Genomic DNA, 8,167 nt, shown 5'->3' with positions numbered 1-8,167 from the left:
TTAATGAATCAGGCTCCTATAGATTTCCTTGCTGTTGCATCCAGATTTAAAATTTTTAAATGCTCTGTACAAACCCACCCCTTTATTATAGACCATCCATATTCATCCTGGTACATATTCACTTCTGTCCAATATCTAGGCTACGTTTGCACATCTCGTCTGTCTGCCCTCTTCCCACTAAATAGTAGATGCTTCCTTGAGCAGGGCCCGTCCTTGTTTTCATGTATGTGCTTATTTACCTTGTATATTTCCTGTTCTGTGTATACTTTGTTTTCCCCCCACTGTCTGATGCAGTGAATCCCTAGAAATAAAAGATAATACTGGGTCCAAGACTAGAAAAACGAGCTGAGTGTCTTGATGGTTAAATATTCTAACCATGGTAACCACTTTGTTACATTATACATCCTGCATACAGCAAAGGATTTAAAAGCCATTTGGTGACTTTTTTTTGTTTTTTCTCCAAATTGTTAGTTGGGTAAAATGGCACAGTATTGAATGTCAACATAGGTTGTGCAAAGAGGTCTTCAATGGCCTATAATAATTTGTTTTGTTTGTCTTAACTAATGCACAGCTTATATGCTAGGAACAACTTAACATTTTGGTTTTGTGGTGCTTTCATTGCAAGCAATGTATGGGGGGAAATATGGTGGTCTAGTGTATGACCAGCTCCTACCTGACCACTTTTTGAAAGTTACCTGCCTGGTTTCAGCTGATTAAAAATCATATTAGAACTGTGTCTGTATTTTTGAGGAATGTTTTTGTTTCAACCTGCAAAGACTTGAGATTTTTTTTTATTTATTTTTTTAAATCCATTATTTGGCAAACAAGAATCCTTTTAGCTCCCCTGTAAAGCCATGTTCTGAAGGTAAAAAAAATGTTTAGTTCTAAAATCTGACTAGTCCCTTTGCTAGAACAGAGAACTCATTGTGTTTCTGTATCTCTGCACCTGTTGCTATGGAAATCCCCAAGGTGGGGACAAATTTCTCAGGAGTATCAGAAAGCTTGGATGAATCCCACTCTTTGTTTAGTCCACATTCGTGGTCTGTTGCTCTTGCGTTCCTGTCACACCTGGGAGACAGGTTAGCTCTGATTCCTGTGCTACATTCACATATTGTCAACATGACTACAGATGAAAATGCCAGGTTCATAGTATAAGATTGTCTGCAGGCCACTTTAAAAAGGAGTAAAAAATAAAATGTCACCAGTTATTGAATTGGCACATTCGTTTAGGTGAGAAATTCAGTATAGCCAGGTATCATACTTGAAACTATAGACATTGTCTAAAGTTTTTCCTTTAAATATTCCAAGCCTTGCAGTAAGATGTAAAGGTGCTCAGACATGTGATGTGGACCAATGAGGTAATAGTCTTAATTGGTCACAGCATAGTGGGGTCAAGAAAATTTCTGATCCCGATCAGTTATTATTGAAAATTGAATTATTTTAAAAAGTGGAGACTGGAAAGTATGTTTAACTGCCCTGTATGCCTTGACCGAACAGCTGGTCTTTCGTTATTGGTCACAAACAGGTATGGCTAAATATGACAGAGATTTGGGCTGTGCGTGGGGGCCTCTAGGAGACAAACAAACATATGCACTATCGAAAAAAATACCTAACCCATCTCTAGGCAAAAAAACCAAAACCCAAATCTGTTGAAATGATGAAGAAAATGTCTAGTTAATTAAGCCGTAATTAACATTGATAAGAAGTAGCTTTATAAACAGATATAATAATAATAATAATAATGGTGTCATTTGCCAATTTAAGCCTAAAAGGAATATAGGGTTTACACACGGATCAGCCCCAACATTAAAACTACCTGCATAATAATGAGTAAGTCCACTCATGCCACTGAAACAACTAACGCATCAAGACATGTACTTCACAAGACCACTGAAGGTGTCCTGTGGTATTTGGCACAGCAGATCCTTTAAGTAGTGTTAGTTGCCTCCATGCCTTGGACTTGTTTTTTTTCCAGCATATCCCACAGATGCTCAATCAGATTTAGATCTGAGGAATTGGGAGGCCAAGTCAACACCTTGAACTCTTTGTCAGGTTCCTCAAACCATTCCTGAATCATTTTTGCAGTGTGTCAGGGCCCATTATCCTGCTAAAAGAGGCCACTGCTATCGGGGAGTTCCATTGCCAAGAAGTGGTGTACTTAATCTGCAACAATATTTAGGGAGGTGGCCGTAACATCCAGATGCATGCTAGTACCCAAGTTTTCCCTGCAGAGCTTTAGACTGCCGCTGCTGGTTTGTCGTCTTCCCATTTTGCATCCTGGTGCCATCTCTTCACCAGGTAAACAACGCACCTGGCCATCCACATGATGTAAAAGAAGATGTTTTTCATCAGACCAGGCCACCTTTCATTCCTACAGTCCAGTTCTGATGCTCATGTGCCCATTGTGGGCACTTTTGTTGTTGGACAGTGGTCAGCAAGGGCACTCTGACCGGTCTGTGCCTACTCAGCCAAATAAGCAGCAAGCTGCGAGGCACTATATGTTCTAACACCTTTCTATCAGCATTAACTGTTTCAGAAATATGTGCTACAGTAACTCTTCTGTGGGTTTGGACCAGACAGGATAGCCGCACATCACCCTTTCACCGGCGGTCATTCCTTGGACCACAGCATACTAGGAACACCCCACAAGACCTGCCGTTTTGGAGATGCTCTGACTCGTCTAGCCATCACAATTTTGCCCTTGTCAAAGTCGCTCTGATCCTTACTCTTGCACATTTTTCTTACTTCCAGCACATCAATTTCAAAAACTAACTTCACTTCCTGCCTAATATATCCCACCCCTTGACAGATGCCATTGTAATACGATAATCAATGTTCTTCACTTCACTTGGCTGACCGTGTAGATATTAGCACCTCCAAACAATTCTGTAAAAAGCTTAATAAAATGTATTCAGCACTAGTAGAAGTGGGGTTGACGGGACCAAGAAGGTCTCATGAGGGCTCGCATGTTAGTTTTGTTGATTAGTTTTTATCATTAGAACAAATGTTCTTATTGTGGGGCTGTAGTATTTGCTGCAAGTTCTCAGGAATGGATCATCACTTTTCTCTCTGCAGGAATTAAGAGGCGATAACAGCCAGAGGTAAACACTGTGAAAATGGCAGTAAAACATACCATTGAAATAGCTGATTTTTCTGGAGAACAGGACTACAATACATGTGTTTTGATAGCAAACACATGACCAAAGATAATATAAGTTCAGTCTGTGTTCATTATGAACACTTGTATAAGAACCAATGTCCGCTACTGCATGTAAAGCTTTGTCTCTGTGTTGCTGCATTACCTGCTAAGTAAACACATCAGGCTGTAGGCACCCTTGTGTTTAAGCCCTAGCTATAAGTGAGCCTTTCAAAAGTTACATTTCCATCAAAGTATGGCAGTGTCCTTAAGTGATGAATACCCCCTATAAAGGCCAGGGCCTCTACAGAGAATTAGCTCATCTGTGGTTCTCTGTTCATAGCATAATAAACCATAGCCTTGTCATCCAAAGGGTTAACTGCACAGTCATCTGACTGCCTTATCTGGAGGATGAAGACAATTTGCTTATTATGGACATACTGTCATATGACTGATACATAGAGCAGCAGGCGGTCCTGCATGGATATTAACATAGATATTAATACACCTTGTTTGTTTTTCTTGTCTTCTGAAGCAAGTTATAAACAGGGATTGTTCTAGCTAGAGCAACTCCACTCACACAATCCTTTGATAAAGGAAGAACAAAATACTGAATAACTGAAGATCCAATCAAGGGATCTAAAGTTGTTACAGAAAAGTTTGAAACAAATATGACTATGTTGTCAATGACCTAGTTGCTATTGATACAGTTTGGACAGTTGCAGCTGATTATTATTGTGGAAATAACAAACGTTACAAATGTTCAAGCTGGAAAATGGGGTGGGATGGGGGGAGCATTTTCTCCAGTAGCGATTAAACTTGTTAGGCGAGTGTTGCTGCCAGCTTTTATTGTGTGTGAAACTGATTGAATTGTGATGGAAGCACACACGTCTGTTCTGAGTACTGTACTGCTGTGTAATTTACAGACACAGTCATCTGACACAATCAGCCACAGTCATCTGACAGAAATACCCAAATCATCTGACGGCCGTGGCAAAACAGAGTCATATGATTGTGTGCATATCAATCATCTGACAGTGAAACATATCCTATCCCTTTTTCTAATATGGCTTTCCATATGCATGTCCTCACACTTCTCCTAGAGCAGGATCTGTTTGAAATCACCTCATGTATTAACCTTTGTATTAGGCCTACTTGAGGAGCCTTTTAATTTATTAACCATTGGCCTGCCATAACCTCTTCTAACTTAATTATTAGGGCTCCATTGTGTTCTGGTTATCTCAGAACATTTGTGATTTTTGCCTATGGTGAATGTCAAACGCGTCTGTTTTTTCTTTGGCACAGCTCTGCTGGTCAGCCATTGTAAGCCTGACGATTCTGAAGATCACTTGTGTGTATATATATATATATATATATATATATATATATATATATATATATATATTATATTATATGCATAGCAACTTAACTGTAATGGTGTGTGTATTTAATACAAATTGTGATTTGCTTTATATGTATATAATTAGATTTAAAGTGTCATGCTTAGTGTACCCAAAGCATTATTTTTAATAGTACCAATCCTGGTCTGTGTATACATGTTAAAAGGCTAAGTAACCAATACCAGTTTTGCAATTAAAATTAAGCACATTAACGTAAAGAAGATAATGTGTCCTAGGGGTATTTTTTACTTTTGCAATATTTTTCCATTTTTCTACAATTATGCAAGTGTAACAACACCTCCACCCCTTGTCACTCCAGATACGTTCCTGTTATTTATCATTTTACCTTATAATATAATATAGGTGTTTGATTTAGTTGTTCTTCTTTTAAGCGTAAAACCTTTTATGAATTGACGAAACAGATTAAAATGGCTTTTTATTGGAATTGCTACAGATGTAACTGGCTGTGTGTGATGTGACAATCTAGTACAGTTGAAGTCTACTAACCTGCAGCATGCTACAAATTATGTCATTCACAGTGGGAGTCATGCAACAAAAAGACCAGGATTAGATACATCTATATTGCCCATGTGATTTTGTTGTCCAACATCACAAAAGCAATTACTTGTGTAGCCCTAGGCTTCAGTATGTCAGTCCACATTATCCAAGTACACTTACACAATGCAGTCGGCAATGGTTAGTGATTTGGATGGCTTTTTGTGGGTGATGTTCTCTTTTACAGAACTGGGGTGGGGCTACTTTATTTAACCTTTTTGATTTTGTTTTCTATAATACAACAAAATCACTAAGACAAGAAATAATTTGTACTTTACAACACTTATAGGGAGGGACATTTAATAAGGCTCTGTAAACATCAGTCTGTGTGCAGTGTTTTTTTTTTTTTCTGTGTTGCACGAATTGATAATAGTGCTAAAACGTCATTAGTTGCTAAAAGTTGGCTTTGAGAATAGAGCGATAAGCAGATTAGAAAATATGTTGCACACAGTGATGAAATTATGGTCAATTCAAATATATATTATATTGAATATGCCAAGTTAAAGTAGATGTTGTGTGCAAGCAGCATATAAATGTTGAGGATATTTAAGAAAAATCAGCAACTCCTAACCCAGTTGTAGCTGAATTGTACTAGTTGCTAAGACCAAAGATGAACATATTAGCACATTGCTTTTCTGCTGTACTATTAAATAAGCTTATTAGTGTTTTGGTTATTTCATATAATTTGTAATGGTTTTGTATTACCATAGTCAGTTATACAGACTTCTACAGACGTGTGATTTCACAGGTCATAAATTCACATAGTTTAGTAGGATCCCCTAATAGAGACACATTTGCTGATGTGTAGAGATTGAATACTGATGAAAATGTCCAGTTGCTATTTTGTTGATTTATTAAGCTAGTGAGTGAGATCACCTCACTGCCTGTAAGATCTGTTGCCTTTTCCACTGTATTTCGAGAAGCATGCCCATTATGACTATCAGGAACAGGTTTGACAAAGGTCAGTAAATTCACTGAAAAAAAGAAGCAACATTTTCACATATCTGTAATAAAAATGTTGCAACCAGTTAAAACTGACCGTCTCCTGACACTCCTGATATGTCCGAGTTACAAATATTTATACTTATTATTTGCATACAAAGCAACATGTAAAATGACTAGTGAGATTTGTGCCCAGCCTTACACAATCCTCTGTGGCATATTCTTGTATCCTCACTCAAATGTCCGTACCACCCTCTCAGAATCCTGGGCTGAGAGAATTGGAACCATAGTGCTCCTCAAGTGTGAATAGAAGGAAGGACGTCTCGTCACTTGTCCCTGCTTCTCAGATCTTGTAGTGCAGATATAGGTGTAGAGTTAAAACTAATTTTAGGAAAGTGAAATTGAAGTGAATCTGGTCACACTGTTGTACTCACATTCTCCAAGGAAAATGTAATTTGCACATGTTCGATCAAAGCATGCATTCTATTTTTATAATGATCATTATTATATTATGTTTGTGTGTGTTGGACATTTAAGCTGTCATCATTCCTTCTTGTTGAATCTCTTATAAAGTTATATTGGTGTATAGTAAATGATTTACAAATGGGAGACCTGTTCTCTGTTGTGCACCTTTGGTGTAGTATGTTACACAATTCACTCACTAAGAAGAAAGGGTGTTTGTGTAGACATGTGCAGGGCACCAGATCATAGGTATTGGACTGTCTGCTCAAGTACCCCCATCAGACCATAAACTGAGGATTCCTTTCATTGTTCACTTGTGATTCAATCTAACTGACTGCAGAAATGTCTCCAATATGTACTCACAGAGGAAAATCTTCACTATGTGAGTTGCTAAGGATATCAAAGAGGGTTGGAAAAAATTACTTGGTAACCGCCTATAGCTCAACCCTATTATGCCAACACCACCACACTTACAGATCATAAAATGTTTTGGCGAATCCCTCAAACTCAAGACAATGGGCCAAAGTCATAAAGGAGAGCAAGACAAAAAAAAAAGGAGTACATTTGATCCTGGACAAACCATGTTGCAATACAAGGGGTACAAATTACTTTATTATTTTGCATACAAGCTAAAATCTGTCTACTTTTTCATGTAGCACACAAATACTTGATAGCTTTATTTTTTTTACTAAAATGTACAGTTGATCTAGGACATGCCCTACCCCAGCTGTAAATCTGTCCCCACATTTAAAATTTCTCTCCCCGTCCAATGAAACATGGTTTTGCCAATTTGCAAAGCTACTCCATTTTTTTTGCTTTGCTGTCCGTAATGATTCAGGACCAAAAACTTTTTTTTAAGAAGTGGTTTGCACAAAATGCTTTAAAAATTAGTATTTTCCATACCCATTTGTACAGATAAGCCATGGGTTTGCAGTACTTAGTGATACTACTTGAGTAACATTAACATATCCAAGGGGCGAATGAAATCCGAAAGAAATTAGTCAGAAGTTACTTCAAAGATTTATAGACTAGTAGAATGGAATAAAGGATTACCAGTCATCTTGTAAGTAACTGTGAGGTTAAATTTGGCAAAATAGGGTTAATTAGCTAATCAGGCCAGCGTCCCACAGCAGAATCCCTTAATCACATTGGGGATGTGAAATTTCATCCGTGCAGACGCGGCTTTGTGTGTAAATCTGCAGGAGCAGTTCTGGCTTTTCCGGGGTCAGATTCTCAAGAGCTCCATTAAATAGAGCCTTTGTTTTCCAGGCTGTATGATACGATCATGAGGAACCGGAGACTGTTGGTTTGGTCCTGGGGAGGGGCTGAAATGGGAGGGAGCAGAGAAGACGCCATATTTAACCCGTTATAATTCTCGCTCTGTTGGAAATTTTGGGAAAGTTTTTTCCCATATAAAAATATAGTGTGGAGGTTTTTTTATTGCTGTCATTGACATTAGTGTGTTTGTAAGAGTGAAAAAGTCTGTTATAGTGTTATTGCAGAGTAGGTCAATGTTGGTATTAACTTCAATGAAATAGGTACTGCAATTGGCCACAACCACACAGAGGCAGCTCTTCAATCACACACAAATGCAGCGATTCCCAATCACACAATGCTTTTGTTTTTTCCCTTCTTAGTTTGCAATTGTAATAACCTAGGCTAAATGAAATAA

Source organism: Mixophyes fleayi, chromosome 8 (genome assembly GCF_038048845.1).
Source record: "Mixophyes fleayi isolate aMixFle1 chromosome 8, aMixFle1.hap1, whole genome shotgun sequence".
In the NCBI taxonomy this organism is placed as follows: Eukaryota; Metazoa; Chordata; class Amphibia; order Anura; family Limnodynastidae; genus Mixophyes; species Mixophyes fleayi.
The sequence above is the reverse complement of the archived record's forward strand: the minus strand, read 5'-3'. Positions refer to the sequence as shown.